This window comes from Protopterus annectens, chromosome 16.part0 (assembly GCF_019279795.1).
Source record: "Protopterus annectens isolate FY-2018-M chromosome 16.part0, PAN1.0, whole genome shotgun sequence".
NCBI lineage: Eukaryota > Metazoa > Chordata > Ceratodontiformes > Protopteridae > Protopterus > Protopterus annectens.
The window spans coordinates 876,759,351-876,780,281 of NC_056750.1; the positions used below are offsets into that span (position 1 = coordinate 876,759,351).

The window sequence follows — 20,931 nt, forward strand, 5'->3', positions numbered from 1 at the left end:
GGGCAGGCTCTGTGCACTCTCGTTTCTCTGCACTACCCTTTGGCTTATCAACTGCACCCAGGGTAGTCACAAGGTGCCTGGCTCCAGCCATTGCATACTGCAGGCAGAGAAATATTCAAATTTACCCATACTTGGACACTTGCCTAATTCAAGCGGACAGTCAGGAATTGCTACTTCAATACCTGGCATTTGTAAAGAGACTCCTAACTTCTTTGGGGTACACCATCAATGAAAAGAAATCACAACTGGTGCCCAGCTAAAGACTGTATTCCTGGGAGCAAGCTTGAACACAACTTCCCAGATGGCATTCCTCACTCCAGAAAAACAGGTTTATTTGACAAACTACTTCAAACTAATGGCCACCAAAACCCAGCTATCTGCAAGAAAAATACTGCCAGCCCTAGGGTTCATGGCCTCATGCATTCTACTAATTCCATAATCAATACTGCATATGAGGAAACTTCAGTGGTACTTAAAAAGCCTCTGATGTCAATATTCTCAGGGCGTGGAAACAGTGATTCTTATCATTCCTTGTCTAAGGGCAGAGTTCCTTTGGTGGGCACAGGCATGCAACCACAAGGGACTTCCTTTCACTCAACCCCTCACCGCCCAAACCCTGGCAACAGACGCATCAGACTATGCATGGGAGGCTCGCATGGCAGTCAAATGCATTCAAGGCAAATGTAGCCCAGACAAATTCCCCTGCATGTCAATCAAAAAGAAATGTTAGCTATACAGAATGCTCTGACAGCCTTCAAATACCTTATTCTTCCACAACTCCTGATAAAGACAGACAACACCACAGTTATGTGGTACATAAACAAGCAGGGGGGAACTTATTCCTATCCACTCTGCAGGTTAGCCATGGCCCTGTGGAACACGGCCTTGAGCAACCAAGTGCACCTTCAACTTCAATTCCTGCCAGGCAAACAATATTCACTGGCGGACGACTTAAGCAGAAATCTACTGGACCAACACGAGTGGAAACTGGAACCCAACTTATTTGAGCTTCTAATCCACAGGTGGGGGACACCAGAGGTGGACCTCTTTGCCTCCCCCCAAAACCATCAATTGAGCAAATTTTGCACCAGAAATCCTCACAGCAAAGCATGTAAAGTGGATGCCCTATCCTTTACATGGGAAAACTTCTCAATTTATGCCTTCCCCCTCTGCCCCCTCCTCTCAAAAGTATTACTCAAGATCAAACAGGACAGACCAAGGACAATCCTTATTGTCCCAGACTGGCCACGCCAGCACTGGTACCCACTCCTATGCAGTCTTGACAGCAGTGCCACCCTGGCACCTACATCAGACCCCCTCCCTGCTGTGTCAGCAGGAGGGACATATTTTGCATCCACAGCTGCAAACCCTGAACCTTGCAGCCTGGCTTATCCCCTGAATACACCACCAGCAACCCTCAGCAAACAGGTGCTGGGCGTCATCCTTGAGGCCAGAAGGCCTAGTACTAGGACATCCTATTCTGAAAAGTGGAAAAGATATTGTTCTTGGAGCCAGTCTCAAGGAAAGGACACAGCCATGCCCACCGTACCTCCAATCCTAGATTACCTAGCAGAGCTGCTCCACAGAAGCCTCTCCTTCTCATCCATTAAGATTCATGCCTCTGCCATCTCACTTCATTACAATACTGAGCCAGTTCTCTTTTCTCACCTTCACATCAAACAGTTCCTGAGAGGAGCTAACAATTTAAGGCCCCCGAGGAGAACTCCCACCCCTCCCTTTGACTTTAACTTTGTACTAGAGAAGCTCACGCTTCCCCCTTTTGAGCCTGCTGCTGCAGCAGAGTTAAAATTCTTCTCTTGGAAAACAGCCTTACTTCTAGGCATTACTTCAGCAAGAAGAGTGTCTGAGTTACAGGCACTAATGACTGTGGAACCCTGCATTATTTTCCTTGCTGACAGGGTTTCCCTCAGGACTAACCCATCATTTATGCCCAAGGTGGTATCCACTGTGGCTTTAAACCTATCTATCCATTTACCAACCTTTTTCCCTAATCCTCAGAATAAAGGGGAAAGGATCCTGCACTCCTTGGACGTAGACAGACACTTCAGGTTCTACCTTGACAGGACTAAACCCTTTCAGAAAATCTGACCAGGTGCTAGTCAGCTTTGCTACAGGGGCAGAGGGCAAGACCATTTCAAAGAAAACCATTTCCAAATGGATAGCACACTGCATCCATTTCTGCTACAAACACCATGGAAAACCTACCCCACAGGGGATCAGAACTCATTCCACTAGGGCTACCTCAACCTCTACATCAGTTCTCAGGGGAATCCCTACCAGGAACATCCTGGAAGCTGCAACCTGGAGTTCTGTACACACCTTCTCCAAGCATTACCACTTACCTATCTTTTCTAAATCCAGAGAAGGATTTGCCACAGCAGTCTTACAAGGCCTGCTAGCCAGCCCTAATACTTCTTGACTGCCTCCACCCTTCCTCAGCTTTGGGAATGAACCCAAGTGTGATGACTGCAACAATGAAACAAGAAGAATGTAGTTCAGTTGTGTACACTTACCATAAGTGTAGATGTTCGGGAAATCTCCAAGTGTAGTACCTCGCAGATAGTTCTGCGCAGCTCTGGGCGTGGCCTAACTGATTGGCGGGGGAAAAACGAGTTTGAGTGACAGGCATGCTAATTTCCACAGTCTTGATACTGTGTCTAGTCAGTAAATCACTACACAAACGTTCCCAAAACAACCGGCATTACTAATGCTCCCAAAACAACAGGTATAAGTCCAAAAGAACACAAGTAATAACTGTCATTCATCGCTAAAATAATAATGCAGATTTCCACATTGTACTTACTGTGCAATCACAAACAGGCATCAGCATATGAAACTGGCATTACCAATGCTCCCAAAACAACAATTATACTGTGTATAGTACACAAAGTCCAAAATAATATAAAGTTCCCAAAACACAAGTAATAACTGGCATTAATCACTAAAATAATAATGCAGATTTCCACTTTCTACATACTGTGCAATCACAAAGTCCAAACCTACTAGGCATCAGCCTATGAAGCCGACAGTAAGCGCAAAAATAATAACACGGTAATTTGAGTACGCAGACTGCATCTTTGCGAGTCTTAGTCTGTGAAAATGTATGTTTTAGTTGTGTGATTAAACGTGTTTTTCTGACTTGATTCAACTAAGCAACTACATTACGGTTATCACCTGTCACTTTGCGAGGGGCAGTCCCTCTTTTGGCAGTTGTGTCCTGCAAAAAAATTGAAAAAGTGGCAAATGTCCTGAGATTTTAGGGCAAAAATATCTCCTATATTCTCTTTAATAGTTGCATAAAACAGTTATATTGTATCTTAAAGACTTAAATATAAGAAACAGAAGAAGGCATTTGAAAAGGTGGCAACCCTAATGTATGCTTTGAATATTCATTCTGATGCTGCCTTGCCACAGCAGCGGCGATGTGAATCTTCATGCGAGTGCGGGGTCCGTGCGGCTGTAGGCGTGTTTGGGGCGGGATTTGCTACTGCGCATCCTGCGAGGTACTACACTTGGTGATTACCGATGTTCGAGTGTATTCACTGTTGCAGTCCTGGTTACAATCCCTCCAGCCATCTGATTTTTTTCTATACTTTCTACCTATCCTCTTTTTGGCCATATCCTATGGCAATGGTATTTACTTTTTACTGGAGGTGTTACACACCGTGTAATTGCTTCCTATTTTGGGAGCTCCTCACATCTGGGGCAAGAAAAACTGATGTAATGGCATCGGCTGCATGTTTTATACCCCTGACAACCTGACGTCATGGAAGAGGTGACAGCGTCCAATGCAGAAATCCCAAGACTGTGGTATTCGGGCCGACTGAGAGCTACCTGCTTGCAGATAACCCAAGTGTGATGACTGCAACAGTGAATACACTCGAACATCTACATTTATGATAAGTGTACACAACTGTACTTTTCCTAAGCCATCTAGTATTTCTTCTCAGTACTCTTCCAGATACTTTCTCAGCAGTGTCTGTAGCCCCTGACTCTCAGCCCCCTGCACGTAAGAAGCCAGGTAAATTATAAGTTCTCGAGGAGTGCAAATTTCTTAGCAAATGCCCTTCTGCTGACTGTTCTGTAGTGTCAGTCTCCTCTGATAGCCCTCCACTTTACGGGTTCCTATTAAAAAATCGAAAAGGTTGAAGGTTGAACGGCTTTAATATCGGAAATGCTATTCATTGATGTTTTTTGAGTGATCGCGGTACAGTGAAGATTGGACAATTTGCACTTTCCTCACTGTAGTGCAATCTCTGAGTTGGTATATATAATTAGCTGGGGATGTGGGGGGCACAGCCCCCCACAAGGTGAGTTCGAAGTACGGTATTTTCGATTTTTAAGCCATTCGAATGCCGATCTTTTCAGTCTTGTAATATAGACTCCACTTTACTACCCTTTACCAAACTGTTTCCTTCCGATAAGGAAAATAGGGCTGTGGAAAGTCTGTGCAGAAATAGTTTACACTGCTACCACGTTATCATTTAGGGCAATCAACTACCAAACTGATATGACCAGGTATGCTGTGGGCTTTTTTCCTCAGGTTTCTAAAGTGCTTTTTCTGACCTTTCTGACTCTGACAGGAAGGTGATAGTTTTTTCCCTACTGGGCTGTGCTTCTCAATTTGCCTTTCACTCTTTCAAATGTTTCTGTGAAATAACCAATGCTTCTTCCAAGGCTGCTGCTTTTTTTTTAATTATGAGACTATGTTCTTGCCTTCATCTTCAGGCTTTACCTGACGATGTTAAGGCCAGACTTTTTTTAGATGCTGCTGTGGATAATCAAAAGCGTTTTGGGTCTGCTGCAGCTGAACTTTTCAAGTCTCTCCAGGACAAGGGTAAAGCTTTACACAAGTTGAAACATATTTTTTGAGGAAATATCCCTCTAAGTCTCCTTTTGTTCTTAGGCAGTCTCACCCTCCTCCCAAGGACAAGACGAATTCTAGGTGTGTGTCTCTTGCTAAGTTTATGCAGACTCCTGCCTCCCAGAAACCTCCTTTCCAGGGCAGCCAGGTTCTGTTTGACAGGTTGATGTCCTTCAAGGATGCATCTGCAGTCCTTACAAATGGGTTGTCCTGTCGTCAGGCAGCCCTTCGGTCGGCCGGATTCCAAAGTCTGGGTCTGGCCTCGGCTGGTGTCGCACTTCACCCGACGTCATAGCTGCAGTTCTTCGGGTATAAAGGCATCAGCCGACGCCATTTTCCCCAGTCTTTCTTGCCGCGTGGCGCCCGAAGCAGAAGCTGTTCGCAAGTGCCGGTCGGTCAGATCCAGAGAGTACTACTACCGAATACTACTTCGAAGACTTCTAAAAAGCTAAGTACCCCGTTGGGGACTCTTTCTTGCCTCAGCCGATGTCAGAAAAAGTGAATAACTGTTTAACTTGTGGGAAACAAATACCTCATAAAGATTTCCACTCTTACTGCTTACCTTGTTTAGGCCCAGACCACGACGTAGCAGCTTGTTTAGCCTGTGCTTCTTTCAACCGACAGACGCTTAGACGTCGGTCGGAGTTTGCTGAACAGTTTTTCGGCTCAGATTTTGCGTACATAATGCCGTCGGATCCTCCGACTTCCCAAGTTGTTAAGAAACGCAAAGAAAAGGACCGACACTCGCGGTCCGCGGTTTCGGCCGAAACCGCGGTTAAGCAAACCGCGAGTGTCTCGGTTTCGGCCGAAACAGAGCAAACGGTTTATCTTCAGCCGAATCCATGACTACTACCGAGGCCCCTTCTAACCTGGTTGAATCGGCCTCTGAAATTCAACCTGCTACTGTGGTTTCACAAGAATTATCGGACACCATCCCTTTGGATGTTTCAACCTCTGCACGTGGTGCTGCTAGGCCGCCTGCAGCCATGTCCATAAAGGCCTTTGCCAGGGCTAAAGCATTCAAAACTTCTAAGTCTGTGCCTGTTAAGCCCCCTTCTCACAGGCCCAGTTCCAGTTCCCAAATGCTCACTTTGGTAGAGGATCTCATCTCTTTAATAAGGGGATCCCAATCTCATCCAGACAGGGCCTCTCAACCTCCTCCAGAAAAGAGACCTAGAGCAGAGCCCCCCGAGCCAGTGTCCTCAGATGATTCTTCTGATGATACAGACAATACAGACCATCCAGAGGCTCCTTTTTCTACTTATGAAGACTCCGATGCTGAGGAATCGATTCCTTCTGCCTCTCCACCAGAGGAATTTTCCTTTGGGGAAACATTACATGCCATGAGAGAGCAATTCCAATGGCAGGGGCAAGATTTCTCTGATTCAAGGAAAAGGCTTAGGACCTTTATGCATTTACCACAACATAGGCCTTTAGCTATACCTCCAGTTCTTCCTGTTGTAGATGATGCATTTAATGATGCTTGCACTGCTCCTGATACTTTGCCCCCAGCCCCTGCTAAGCCCGATAGGTTCTACAGGGTCCCGGACACACATCACCATCTATACAAGGCTCCTTTTGCAGATCCGAGACTATCTCCCAGGGGCCTAAGGCAGTAGCTTCGACCTCAGTTAAAAACCCTCTCCCCTCTGAAAGGGAATCCAGGTCCTTAGAGATGGGGTAAAAAGTATACACCTCTGCTACTCTCTCAGCTAGGGCATTGAACTGTCAGTTTCATATGATCCAATACCAGGAGTTTATGCTTGATCAGTTAACTAAGAAACTGTCCTCTGATGATTCCTTAGATAAGAAATATGTTCTAGAAATGGTGCATAACATTCAGCAGGTTAGTAACCATTCTTTAAAATGTGGCTATGATGCGCTGGAGGCTTCCTTTAGATCAGCCATGACTGGCACAGTTATAAGAAGGCATGCATGGTTGAAAGAACAGGTCTTGCCGGATCATGTTAAAGCAAAGCTATTAGATGCTCCTATGGATAAGGTTAGTTTATTTGGTTCTCCTGCTCAGCAGGTACTGAAGAAAATGGAAGAGAAGGCAAAATCTGTACAAACAGTGAAAGATTTCTTACAGGTTCAGCCCCCAAGGTTTAGCAGGAACTGGCCTTCCAAGAATTGGTCCTTTCCAGACTCCTCTAAAACACAGAGAGGCAGGAATAGGCGTTCAAGAGGCAGAAATCAATCCGGAGGAGGTGCCTACAGGGGACGCCAGTGGCAAGGTAACAACCAGCGGGGCACAGACACAGCTACTGCCACTACAACAGGACAATCACAGTGACTTGGCTTTGACACCGCCTACCAGGGAACAAATAGCAGCACCCTTAGGCGGAAAGTTAGCCTTATTTTCAAAAAACTGGCACTACATCACAAGAGACAAGTGGATTTTGCAAACTATAGACCAAGGCTACAGGTTTAATTTCCATACTTTACCAGGAAAAAGAGGAATGCCAAACCTACCACCAAATCAAAAGACAGAAGCTCTAAAACAAATAGCTCAATTAGCAAAGATGAGAGCTGTGGAAAGGGTACCATCTATGGAACAAGGAAAGGGATTTTACTCCAGACTATTCCTGGTACCAAGAAAAGAGAAAAATTGGAGGCCTATTATCGACCTGTCCGCTTTAAACAAGATTCATCATTGTTCCAAAATTCAAAATGCTGACCCTACAGCAACTTCTTCCCATGCTGGGCAAGGAGGATTGGCTGGTGACTCTAGATCTCAAGGAGGCATACCTGCACGTCCCCATACGACCAAATTGCAGAAGATACCTCAGATTTCTTGCAGGATCAGAGCATTGTCAATTCTCAGCATTGCCCTTTGGCTTATCTACTGCGCCCAGAGTGTTCACGAAATGCCTGGCATCAGTAATCGCTCACTGCAGGCTTCAGGGAATCCAAATATATCCATACCTGGACGACTGCCTGATACAAGCGGACAACAAAAACAAGCTAACACAAGACTTACAAAGAGTCATTTGCTTACTGCAAGCCCTGGGATATACAGTCAATATAAAAAAATCAAGACTGACACCATCCCAAAGAATAACCTTCTTAGGTGCAGAATTGGACACAGTAAAACAGATGGCATTCCTGACTGCAGAAAAACAAAAACAAATTCCTCTCTACTTCTTGGCATTAACAAAACAGAACAAGCTAACAGCAAGGAAAGTACTGCAGGCCTTGGGCTTCATGGCATCCTGCATAATCCTGGTCCCTCATGCCAGACTGCACATGAGAAAGCTACAGTGGTACCTGAAGAATTTATGGTCTCAACACAGGCACAGCCTAGAAACCGAAATACCATTAATCCCATGCCTGAAACAAGAGTTCCTATGGTGGGCTCAGGCATGCCAGTCAAACCCAGGTTTGCCCTTCCACAGCATTCAACCAAGCCAAACCATCACAACGGACGCCTCAGACCTCGGTTGGGGGGCCCACATGCTGGACAAGTGCATACAAGGCTTATGGACTCCAGATCAGCTGCACCTGCACATAAATCAAAAGGAAATGCTGGCAGTAAAACTAGCAATCCAGAATTTCAGACCATTCCTCCAAGAAGGGCAGTTGATGATAAGGACAGACAACACCACAGTCATGTAGTACATCAACAAACAGGGAGGCACTCATTCATACCCTCTATGCCGGATGGCACTGGACCTATGGAATATGGCTCTGAGCTACAACATTCAGTTACAAGCAATTTTTGTACCGGGAAAAGAAAACATTCTAGCAGACATATTAAGCAGAACTACCTCAGATGCTCACGAATGGATGCTACACCCGGACATCTTCAAGGTCATCACAAGAAAATGGGGACTGCCACAAATAGACCTATTCGCATCCCCACTCAATCACCAGCTCAAGAAATTCTGCACAAGGACATACCACCCACTTGCTTGGAAGGTGGACTCTCTATCCTTCAGTTGGAAAGGCCTGACAGCATATGCATTCCCACCTCTTCCTTTGATGCACAAGGTGCTATTGAAAATCAAAGAGGAACATCCAAGGATCATCCTGATAGCTCCAGACTGGCCAAGACAACATTGGTACCCATTACTGAGGAGCATGTCTCGGGGGAAAATGTGGACACTACCCCTGATTCCTTTGCTGTTAACTCAGAGCGGCTACAAAACCCTGCATCCAAACCTGAAAACTCTGCAGCTGACTGCCTGGAACATTACATAAGAGCAACTAACCCAGATTTATCCCAAAGGGTTAAAGACATTATCCTTGAGGCCCGCAGACCTTCAACAAGAAGGAACTATGCAGGAAAATGGAAAAGGTTTCTCATTTGGAGTACTGAAAGGGGAAAAGATGTGTCAAAGGTAGACATTGCCAACATCCTGGAGTATTTGGCAGAGCTTTTCCATACAGGCCTGTCCTATTCCTCCATCAAGATACATGCATCAGCTATTTCTGCAGAATACAGCTTGATCCCCTGTCTTCTCAAGATCCTCTACTCAGGCAGTTTCTGAGAGGAATTAAAATGTAAAACCTCCTAGGAAACCACCATTACCAGCATGGGACTTGAACTTTGTGCTAGAAAAATTGACACTCCCCCCTTTCGAACCAGCAGCAACAGCAGATCTTCAACACCTATCCTGGAAAACTGCTTTTCTGCTGGCAATTACCTCAGCAAGAAGGGTTTCTGAACTACAGGCTTTAATGGCAGTACAACCCTTCCTAATCTTCCATCAAGATAGAGTGTCCATGAGAACAAACCCTACATTTATGCCTAAGGTGGTATCCAGAGTGTCTTTAAACCAGGCTATCCACCTACCTACCTTCTTCCCCAATCCACAGAACAGGGGGAAAGACTGCTGCATACTTTGGATGTACATAGACAGTTGCGCTACTACCTGGACAGAACCAAGGGCAATAGAAAAACTGACCAGCTTCTGGTAGCATATGCAACAGGAAGGGAAGGAAAAGCAATTTCAAAACAGACAATCTCCAAGTGGATAGGAAATTGCATCAGATTCTGTTACTCCTACCATGGAAAGCAAACTCCACAGAACATAAGGCCTCATTCTACAAGGGCTACAGCCACTACCACAGCTTTCTTACGAGGAGTGGCTACCAAGGACATTGTAGAGGCTGCTACTTGGACCTCCGTGCATACATTTGCCAAGCATTACAACTTACCTTTATACTCTAGATCCCGAGCAGGGTTTGCCACTGCTGTTTTGCAAGGGATCCTAACTACACCATAATTTCTTCTTCCTCCTCCCCTAGTTTGGCTGTGGTATTCTACCCATTTGTAAGGACTGCAGATGCATCCTTGAAGGACATAGTACAGTTTTGTACCTACCATAAATGTAGATGTCCGAACAGGAATGCATCTGCAGTCAGGATTACCCACCCTCCTTCCCCTCTGTGGTATTCCTAGGGTATTTGCCCATCTAATAGCTAGCTGGGGGGGATCTCTTATGGTGTATTTGTTTGTATATATGTACATACATGCTTATTTTTTGTGTTTGCCTTCTACTATTTGGAAACATTGGCATTTATCCAAAATTTAGCTATCCAAGAGGGCAACTGGCATCTGGGGCAAGAATCACTGAGGAAAATGGCGTCGGCTGATGCCTTTATACCCGAAGAGCTGCAGCTATGACGTCGGGTGAAGTGCAACACCAGCCGAGGCCAGACCCAGACTTTGGAATCCGGCCGACCGAAGGGCTGCCTGACGACAGGACAACCCATTTGTAAGGACTGCAGATGCATTCCTGTTCGGACATCTACATTTATGGTAGGTACAAAACTGTACTTTTCCAACTGTCCTCTTCCAGGTTCCTGTGTCCATCTTTCTGTCCCTGTCTCATGCAAATTGGCTTCCAATAACTGCAGACTCTCGGGTTCTGTCCATTATCAGTCAGGGATATTTCATGGTCTGGAAGATGTCCTTCAAGGATGCATCTGCAGTCTTTACAAATGGGTTGTCCTGTCATCAGGCAGCCCTTCGGTCGGCCGGATTCCAAAGTCTGGGTCTGGCTTCGGCTGGTGTCGCACTTCACCCGACGTCATTGCGGCAGTCATTCGGGTATAAAGGCATCAGCCGACGCCATTTTCCTCAGTCTTTCTTGCCGCGTGGCGCCCGAAGCAGAAGCTGTTCGCAAGTGCCGGTCGGTCAGATCCAGAGATTACTTCTACCGAATACTACTTCGAAGACTTCTATAAAGCTAAGTACCCCGTTGGGGACTCTTTCTTGCCTCAGCCGATGTCAGAGAAAGTTAATAACTGTTTATCTTGTGGGAAACAAATACCTCATAAAGATTTCCACTCCTATTGCATTCATTGTTTAGGCCCAGACCACGACGTAGCAGCTTGTCTAGCCTGTGCTTCTTTTAACCGACGGACGCTTAGACGTCACTCGGACTTTGCTGAGCAGATTTTCGGCTCCAATTTTGCCTACATTATGCCGTCGGATCCTCCGACTACGCAAATAATCAAAAAACGCAAAGAAAAGGACCGACACTCGCGGTTTCGGCCGAAGCCGCTGTTAAGCAAACCACGAGTGTTTCGGTTTCGGCCGAAACCGAGCAAGCGGTTCTTTCTTCAGCCGATAAATTGCCTTCTACCGAGGCCTCTTCTAACCTGGTAGAGACGGCTTCTGAAATCCAACCTTCTGTTGCGATTTCACAGGATTTATCAGACACCATTCCCCTAGATATTTCTACCCCTGCACGTGGAGCTGCTAGGCCTCCCCCAGCTATGTCTATTAAGGCCTTTGCCAGGGCTAAAGCAGCCAAAGCATCAAAACCTGTGCCTGCCAAGCCCCCCTCTCACAGGCCCAGCACCAGCTCCCATATGCTTTCTTTGGCAGAGGATCTCATCTCTTTAATTCGTGGAGCCCAGCCTCATCCAGACAGGGTCTCTCCCTCCTCCAGAAAAAAGGCCTAGAGCAGAGCCCCTGAGCCAGTAGCTACAGATGATTCCTCTGATGACTCAGAACATACAGACCCTCCTGAGGCTTCTTATTCTCCTTACGAAGACTCTGATGCTGAGGAGTCCATCCCTTCAGCCTCTCCTCCTGAGGAATTTTCCTTTGGGGAAACCTTGCATGCTATGAGGGAACAATTTCAGTGGCAGGGCCAAGATTTCTCAGACTGTAGAAAAAGGCTTAGGACCTTTCTACATTTGCCACAGCATAGGCCTTTAGCTATACCTCCAGTTCTAGCTGTTGTTGATGATGCATTTAATGATGCTTGCACTGCTCCTGATACTTTACCTCCGGCTCCTGCTAAGCCCGATAGGTACTACAGGGTCCCGGACACTCATCACCACTTATATAAGGCTCCTTTTGCAGATCCAGAGACTATCTCCCAGGGCCCTAAAGCCGTAGCAGCTACTTCTTCTAAAACCCTCCCTCTGAAAGGGAATCCAGGTCCTTAGAGATGGGGTAAAAGTTTACACCTCTGCTACTTTGTCAGCTAGAGCTTTGAACTGCCAATTTCATATGATTCAATATCAAGAGTTTATGCTTGACCAGTTGACTAAAAAGCTGTCCTCTGAAGAATCTTTAGATAAAAGTATGTTCAAGAAATGTTACATAACATACAGCAGGTTAGTAACCATTCTTTAAAATGTGGCTATGATGCACTGGAGGCTTCCTTTAGATCAGCCATGACTGGCACAGTTATCAGAAGGCATGCATGGTTGAAAGAACAGGCATTACCAGACCATGTCAAATCTAAGCTTTTGGATGCACCTATGGACAAGGTCAGTTTATTTGGTGCCCCCGCACAACAGGTACTAAAAAAGATGGAAGAGAAAGCAAAATCTGTGCAAACAGTGAAAGATTTCTTACAAGTTCAACCTCCAAGGTTTAGCAGGAACTGGCCCTCCAAGAATTGGTCCTTTCCGGATTCCTCTAGGGCACAAAGAGGCAGGAATAGGCGCTCTAGAGGCAGAAACCAATCCAGGGGTGCCTACAGGGGTCGCCAGTGGCAGGGTAACAACCAACAAGGCACGGATACAGCTACCACCACTACAACAACTCAATCACAGTGACTTGGCGGTGGCACCGCCTACCAGGGAACAACTAGAAGCACCCTTAGGCGGAAAGCTAACATTATTTTCAAGAAACTGGCACTGCATTACAAGAGAAAAATGGATTTTGCAGACTATAGACAAAGGTTACAGGTTCCATTTCCATACACTACCAGGAAAGACAGGAATGCCAAACCTACCACCTTCTCAAAGGGCAGAAGCTCTAAAACAAATATCTCAATTATTAAGAATGAGAGCTGTGGAAAAGGTACCATTTATGGAGCAAGGGAAGGATTTTACTCCAGGCTCTTCCTGGTACCAAGAAAAGAAAACAAATGGAGGCCTATTCTAGACCTGTCCGCTTTAAACACATTCCTCATTGTTCCAAAATTCAAAATGCTGACCCTACAGCAGCTTCTTCCCATGCTGGGCAAGGAGTCTTGGCTGGTAACTCTAGATCTCAAGGAGGCATACCTGCACGTCCCCATAAGACCAATTTGCAGAAGATACCTCAGATTTCTTGCAGGATCAGAGCACTATCAATTCTCAGCATTGCCCTTTGGCTTATCTACTGCCCAGAGTGTTCACAAAATGCCTGGCATCAGTAATCGCTCATTGCAGACTTCAGGGAATTCAAATCTATCCCTACCTGGACGACTGCCTGATACAAGCGGACAACAAAACAAACTATCAGAAGACTTACAAAGAGTCATCTACCTGCTGCAAGCCCTGGGATATACAGTCAATACAAAAAAGTCAAGGCTGATTCCATCCCAAAGAATAACCTTTCTGGGTGCAGAACTGGACACATCAAAACAAATGGCATTTCTAACTGCAGAAAAGAAAGAGCAACTTCCCCTCTACTTCTTGGCATTAACAAAGCAGAGCCATCTAACTGCAAGAAAAGTGCTACAAGCTCTAGGCTTCATGGCATCCTGCATACTACTGGTCCCTCATGCCAGGCTGCATATGAGAAAGCTACAGTGGTACCTAAAGAATTTGTGGTCTCAGCACAAGCACAGCCTAGAAACCAAAATTCCAATGATCCCATGCCTGAAGCAAGAGTTCTTATGGTGGGCTCAGGCCTGTCAATCAAACACAGGACTACCCTTCTGCAAAAGTCAACCAAGACAAACCATCACGACAGATGCCTCAGACCTCGGTTGTGGGGCACACATGATGGGCAAGTGCATTCAAGGCCTATGGACTCAAGACCAGCTGCACCTACACATAAATCTAAAAGAAATGATGGCAGTAAAATTGGCAATCCAGGCATTCAGACCTTTTCTCCAAGAAGGCCAGTTGATAAGGACAGACACCACAGTTATGTGGTACATCAACAAACAGGGAGGCACACACTCATACCCTCTATGCCGGCTGGCAATGGACCTATGGGATGTGGCTCTGAGCTACAACATTCAGTTACAGGCAATTTATGTACCAGGGAAGGAAAACATTCTAGCAGACATATTGAGCAGAACTACAACAGATGCCCACGAATGGATGCTGCATCCGGACATCTTCAAAACCTTCACAAGAGAATGGGGATTACCACAAATAGACTTGTTTGCATCCCCATTCAATCACCAGTTGAAGAAATTCTGCATGAGGACTTACCACCCACTTGCTTGGAAGGTGGACTCCCTATCCTTCAGTTGGAAAAACCTGACAGCATACGCATTCCCACCACTTCCTTTGATGCACAAGGTGCTTCTCAAGATCATAGAGGAACGTCCGAGGATCATTCTGATAGCCCCAGACTGGCCAAGACAACATTGGTATCCACTGCTGAGGAGCATGTCCCGGGAACAAATATGGACACTGCCCCTGATTCCATTACTGCTGACACAGAACAACTACAACATCCTGCATCCAAACCTAAAAACTCTGCAGCTAACTGCCTGGAACATTACATAACAGCAATTAACCCAAATTTATCCCAAAGGGTTAAAGACATAATCCTGGAGGCTCATAGATCGTCAACAAGAAAGAATTATGCAGCAAAATGGAAAAGATATCTCATCTGGAGTACTGCAAAGGGGCAAGATGTGACACTGGTGAACATAGCCAACATCCTGGAGTACTTGGCGGAGCTCTTCCATACAGGCCTGTCCTATTCCTCTATCAAGATACATGCATCAGCTATTTCAGCAGAATACAGCTTGGATCCTCCTGTCTTCTCGCATCCTCTGCTCAGACAGTTTCTGAGAGGAATTAAAAATGTAAAACCTCCCAGGAAACCTCCATTGCCAGCATGGGACTTGAACTTTGTGCTGGAAAAACTGACTCTACCTCCTTTCGAACCAGCAGCTACAGCAGAATTGCAATACTTATCCTGGAAGACTGCTTTCCTGCTGGCAATAACTTCAGCAAGAAGGGTCTCTGAACTACAGGCATTAATGGCAGTACAACCCTTCCTGATCTTCCATCAAGATAGAGTGTCCATGAGAACAAATCCTACATTTATGCCTAAGGTGGTATCCAGAGTCTCTTTAAATCAGGCTATCCACCTTCCTACATTCTTCCCCAATCCACAGAACAGGGAGAAAAGCTCTTACATACCTTGGATGTACACAGACAATTACGCTACTACCTGGACAGGACAAAAACAATAGAAAAACTGACCAGCTTCTGGTAGCATATGCAACAGGAAAGGAAGGAAAACCAATTTCTAAACAGACAATCTCCAAATGGATAGGAAATTGCATTAGATTTTGTTACTCCTACCATGGAAAGAAAACTCCAGAGAACATCAGGCCTCACTCCACAAGGGCTACAGCCACTACCACAGCTTTCTTACGAGGAGTGGCTACCAAGGACATTATAGAGGCTGCTACTTGGACCTCCGTGCATACATTTGCCAAGCATTATAACTTACCTCTATACTCTAGATCCCGTGCTGGTTTTGCCACTGCTGTTTTGCAAGGGATCCTGACTACACCATAATCTACTCTCATTTCCTCCTCCTCTAGTTTAGCTATGGTATTCTACCCATTTGTAAAGACTGCAGATGCATCCTTGAAGGACATAGTACAGTTTTGTACCTACCATAAATGTAGATGTCCGAGAGGAATGCATCTGCAGTCAGGATTACCCACCCTCCTTCCCCTCTGAGGTACTCCTAGGGTACTTACCAATCTTCAGCTAGCTTGGGGGGGATCTATTATGGTGTATTTGTTTGTATATATGTACATACATGCTTATTTTGTGTGTTTGCTCTCTACTATTTGGAAACTTTGGCATTTATCCAAATTTAGCCATCCAAGAGGGCACCTGGCATCTGGGGCAAGAAACACTGAGGAAAATGGCGTCGGCTGATGCCTTTATACCCGAATGACTGCCGCAATGACGTCGGGTGAAGTGCGACACCAGCCGAAGCCAGACCCAGACTTTGGAATCCGGCCGACCGAAGGGCTGCCTGACGACAAGACAACCCATTTATAAAGACTGCAGATGCATTCCTCTCGGACATCTACATTTATGGTAGGTACAAAACCGTACTTTCCTTCCTTCCTTCCTTTTTATGCATTCGTCAACCACCTCAGGAACAGCTCTCATTTCCCAGAGGTTTTTCATTTTCTGTTGGCTCAGGGCACCATTTAGACAGTGCCTACTGCCCAGATGGGGAAGGGATTTTACTCCAGGATATTTCTGGTCCCATGAAAGGAGGGCAGTTGGAGACCAGTTTTGGATCTTTTCAGGGTGAAAACCTTTCTCTAGATTCCTTCCTTTTGGATGTTACCTCTGCAAACATTATTTCCTCTTTTTTTTATCCCAGGCCTTCCTGGCCTCTCTGGCTCGTAAGGATGCATACCCTCACATCCCCATCCATCCTCTCTTTGGGAAATTTTTACATTTCTGTTGTCTCTTCCTTGCATTTTTAGATGTTCTTCGTGTTTCACTGTTGCAGTCATTACATTTGGGTAATCTGCTTACAGGTTGCCCTCAGTTGGCGTGATTAACAAAGTCTTGGGTCCTGCGTCGGTTGTTGTCCCTCCCTCCATGACGTCAGGTCGTCAGGGATATAAAACATGCAACTGACACCATTACATCAGACTTTTTTGCCGTGCGGTGCACGAAGCAGAAGCAGTTAGCAAGTGCTGGTCAGCCGACTCCTGAAATTTCCGTTTTCGAGTTTCAGAACCGAAGTCTTCAACTAAAGCTAAGTACCCCGCTGGGGAAACTTTTTCTTGCTCCTTACCGATGTCAGTAAAAGTTAATAATTGCATTACTTGTGGAAAGCAAATATCTCATAAAGATTTTCATTCGTACTGTATTCCTTACCTAGGCCCTGACCATGACGTACCTTGCTGTCAGTTTTGTGCTTTATTTAATCAGCGCACTATCCGTCGTCGGTATATTTTTGCCTCTAAATATTTCGTTCTCGGTTTAATTATCTAGAAATGTCATCGGTTAGTCATCCGACTACCGGGATTCTGAAAAAACGCAAAGATAAAGACAGAGACAGGCTGCCGAGGTCCAAAACTGCAGACGCTTCTCCTAAGCCTTCGCCAGTTCACCTGTACTCAGGCGCTTTTGCAGACCTCTACTGAGACCCATTTGGAGTCCGGTATGCCATGCGATGCTTCAATTATGGAACAGCGAATGCCTCTACCTTGGATAGGTCTGGAGCCGCTGTGCAGGCACCGGCTTCTGAGGGTGTATTCAAGCCTACGGACTTGCATATTAAATCGACGCCTCCTTCATTACTTAGGCCTAAATCTCAACCCATGTCTAAAAAAACGATGTCCAGGCCATATGCTCAGGCCTCTATGCCTAAAAAACAAATTATATGAATGGCTGAAGATCTAATAACTCTAATCAGGGGTAGCCAACCCACCCTTCTAAGAGGACTAGGACTGAGGTTGATTATGAATCTTCTGATCAGGATTCTGTTTTTTCTGACTCTTCTGATGACCTGGATTTGTCCTTACCTACTTATGAGGATTCTGATGCAGAAGACTCTATTCCCTCTGCTCACCCTCCTGAGGATTTTTCTTTTGGGGAAACTTTACATACTTTAAGGGAGCATTTTCACTGGGAAAGCCAGGAATTTTCTGATTCAAAAAAGAGGCTTAGGGATTTCCTTCTCCTACCTTAGCATAGGTCTTTGGCTATTCCGCCTGTACTAGATATTGTTGATGATGTTTTCTCAAAATCCAGTTTGACCCCTGATTCCCTGCCTTCGGCTCCTAGTAAACCTGACAGATACTACAGGGTTCCTGAGTCGCACAAGTTCCTTTTCACAAATCCTATTGCAGATCCAGAGACTATTTCTCAGGGGCCCAAGGGCATTAAGGCTTCTACTGCTAAAAATCCTACCCCTTCTGATAGAGACTCCAGGGCGCTGGATAGATGGGGTAAAAGGTTTATACTTCAGCAACCTTGGCAATCAGAGATTGAAACTGTCAATTTCATATGTTAAAATGTCAGCAACATGTCATTGGACTGCTTAAACAGAAAATGATGTTGATTCCTGACTGTGTGGAAAATAAAGATTTACAGGACTTGATGCATTCTGCTGAACACATTGGAAAACATACTTTGCAATGTGGTTTTGATTCTTTAAAGGCCTCTTGCAGGGCAGCTGTTACTGGGTTTGTGCTTAGAAGGCATGTGTGGCTTAAGGAGCAATCTTTGCCTGATCATGTTAAAGCTAAATTGTTGGATGCTCCTTTAAATCAGGACCGCCTGTTTGGCAACAAGGCTGAAGAAGTTCTTAAAAAAATGGAAGATAAAGCTAAATCTATGCAAACTGTTAAAGATTTTTTACAAGTGCAACCTCCTAGATTTTGTAGGCACTGGCCTACTAATAATTGGTCCTTTCCAGCCCCTTCCAGGTCTTCTCAAGCCAAACCCAGACACAGCAAATAACCCAGGTTTCAGTCCCAGGGGACTCTCAAAACTAAGCAGTGGGGGGCCTCCACTTCCAAATCTTTGAATAACAAGACACCCTCCTATGGTAAACAGTCTCAGTGACTTCCTTTTAAAATTTCCAAGCACTTATCTTCTGACCAACCCTTTGGGGGGAAAGATTGCTCTTCATGCAAAGAACTGGGAACTCATAACCCAGGACAAATGGGTTTTAAATATAGTGTCCCAGGGATACAGATTTCATTTCCACATGTTGCCAACACCAAATGGATGGCCGGACCTGTCCCCAAATCAGTGGGCAGAGGCTCAAAAACAAGTAATTTCTCTCTTAAGCGTGGGGGCTGTTCATCTGGTACCAGAAGAGGAAAAGAGACAAGGTATCTACTCCAGACTTTTCCTGGTACCCAGAAAAGACAAATCATGGCGTCCAATCCTAGACCTGTCTAACACCTTTCTGGAGATTCCAAAATTCAAGATGCTGTCTCTTCACCAATTACTTCCTATACTAGGCAAAGACGCCTGGTTAGCAACACTAGATTTAAAAGAAGCATACCTGCACATCCCAATCAGGGAATCTTGCAGAAGTTATTGCATTTTGCAGGCAAAGAAGTATTCAAATATGCCCATACCTGGATGATTGTCTAATTCAGGCAGAAAGCCAGGGCATACTTTTGAATCATCTGGCGTTTATAAAAAGGGTTATAACTTGTCTGGGGTACACCATAAATGAAAAGAAATCACAACTGGTACCCTGTCAGCAAATTACATTCCTGGGAGAAAGCTTGAATACAACTTCACAAATGGCTTACCGTGCGCCAGAAAAGCAAATTCATTTGATACCCTATTTCAAACAAGTGGCCACAAAAACACTGCTATCTGCAAGACAAATACTGCAAGCCTTGGGGTTCATGGCCTCCTGCATTCTTCTAATTCCATATGCAAGACTGCATATAAGGAAACTACATTGGTATCTAAAAAGCTTATGGAGTCAACATTCTCACTGCCTAGAAACAATGATTCCTATCATACCTTGCCTACGCCAAGAGTTCCTCTGGTGGGCAGAGGCCTGCCACCAAAACAAGGGACTACCATTCACACCCCCTCCTGCCGCCCAAACCCTAACAACATATGCTTCAGACTATGCATGGGGGGCTCACCTGGCAGGGAAGTGCATTCAGGGCAAATGGAACTCAAGTCAAATACACCTACATATCAATCAAAAAGAAATGTTAGCTGTACAGAATGCTCTGACAGCCTTCAAGGACTACATTCTTCCAGGACAGCTAATGGTAAAGACGACAACACCACAGTTATGTGGTACATAAACAAGCAGGGCGGTCCACATTCTACCCCCTCTGCAGACTAGCCATGGCATTGTGGAACACAGCCTTGAGCTACCAAGTGCACCTAGTAGTTCAATTAATGCCAGGAAAATTAAATCCACTGGCAGACGGACTAAGCAGAAAACTCATGGACCCACACGAGTGGAAACTGGAGCCAAGGATTTTCAGTGTGTTGACAAGCAAATGGGGGAGCCCAGACATAGACCTATTTGCCTCCCCCCAGAACTACCAATTGGACAAGTTTTGCACAAGGACTCCCCACAAACAAGCCTGGAAAGTGGATGCTCTGTCCTTCAGCTGAAAAAACCTATCAGTCTAACGCCTTCCCCCCACTTCCTCTGCTCTCCAAAGTTCTTCTAAAAGTCAAACAGGACAAACCAAAGATGATTTTGATTGCTCCAGACTGGCCGTGCCAGCACTGGTACCCCCTCTTGCGCAGTGTCGCAGTTATCTCCATGGCACCTGCCTCAGACCCCTTCCCTGCTGTCTCAGATTCTGCACCTTCAGCTTCCAACATTGAACCTTGCAGCCTGGCTAATTACTAAAACTCACCCTTATCATCCCTCAGCAAACCTGTGATGGATGTCATCTTAGAGGCAAGGAAGCTTAGTACTAGAAAATCTTATGCTGAAAAATGGAAAAGATTCTGTGCCTGCAACCAATCTCAAGGGATGAGCACAGCGGCACCCAATTTGCCTCAGATTTTGCAGTACTTAACTGAGATGCTTCACAAGGGCCTGTCTTTTTCCTCCATTAAAATCCATGCCTCAGCCATTTCAGCTCATTATAACACAGAAGCTCCCCTCTTCTCTCATCCTCTGC

The 20,931-nt window shown here is 45.4% G+C and overlaps 1 protein-coding gene across 6 annotated transcripts in view; it reads left to right on the forward strand.

Moving 5' to 3' along the window:
- Positions 1-20,931, forward strand: part of ATXN2L (ataxin 2 like) — a 1,992,254-nt gene that overhangs the window by 1,071,461 nt on the left and 899,862 nt on the right. The window lies entirely within an intron of this gene.